Source organism: Giraffa tippelskirchi, chromosome 11 (genome assembly GCF_054371585.1).
Source record: "Giraffa tippelskirchi isolate mGirTip1 chromosome 11, T2T-mGirTip1v1.2.pri, whole genome shotgun sequence".
NCBI lineage: Eukaryota > Metazoa > Chordata > Mammalia > Artiodactyla > Giraffidae > Giraffa > Giraffa tippelskirchi.
This window is the reverse complement of record NC_137285.1, coordinates 144,809,915-144,811,035: the sequence shown is the minus strand read 5'-3', so window position 1 is coordinate 144,811,035 and position 1,121 is coordinate 144,809,915.

The window sequence follows — 1,121 nt, the reverse complement described above, 5'->3', positions numbered from 1 at the left end:
ATCTTCTACTGGAAAACCTGGGGGGGAGGGTGGCCTTATCACAAAATGCACATTCCCATAATTTCAGCTGCTGCTTCTCTTGCTGGCTGTGTCGTATAGTGATTACCAGCTAGGGGTTTGGAGCCAGACTTTCCGGGTTCAAAGCCCAGCCTTGCTGTTGTTTACTAGCTGTGCCACCCTGGGCACCTTTCCTACCTCTCTGTGCCTCTAGAAAAATCTTTCTGTGAAAGTGAAGTTGCTCAGTCATGTCTGACTCTTTGTGACCCTATGAACTGTAGCCCCCCAGGCTCCTCCGTCCATGGGGTTTTCCAGGCAAGAATAGTGGAGTGAATGGCCATTTCCTTCTTCAGGGGATCTTCCCGATCCAGGGATCAAACTTGGGTCTCCTGCATTGCAGGCAGACTCTTTACCGTCTGAGCCACCAGGGATTCCCCTCTATAAAATGGGGATGCTAATAGGATCTGTCTTAAAAGGTTGTTCTGAGGCTCAGGCAAATTAATGTATGTTAGTCTCTCAGTCATGTCCGACTCTTTGTAGTCAGGAACTGCAGCCCACCAGGCTCCTCTGTCCATGGAATTCTCCAGGCAATACTGGAGTAGAGTATGTTGCCATTCCCTTCTCCAGGGGAGCTTTCCAACCCAGGGATCAAACCCAGGTCTCCCACATTGCAGGCAGATTTTTTATTGTCTGAGCCACCAGGGAAGCAGGCAAATTAATGAGTTAATAATTGTAAACTGCTTAGAGAAATGCCTAACTCAGGAGGTGCTCTAGAAGCAACTAGTAAATTTAACCCCTTTCACTTGAAAACTGGGACTTATCATCCTGGTTATGAGGAAGAAATGACATTAAAAGCATTGTGGACTTCCTTTTTGTTTTTTTTGCTCTTTGGTGGGGCCCGTGCCTCCAGGAGTCCAACTCTCAACTTATCTGGGGAAGAATTCTCAGTCCCTGAGGTATGGGTGGGCCTGGAGCCCCTCCCCTTGCACCAAAGCCCTTGGCAGTTGAAGCTCAGACCTGTGACCATGCCTCTGTAGTCTGAACACCTACCTTCTGGATCCTGATGCCAAGATGCAGGAACAGATGGTACGTCCTTCCCAGTGGTAGCATTGGCTACATGCCCT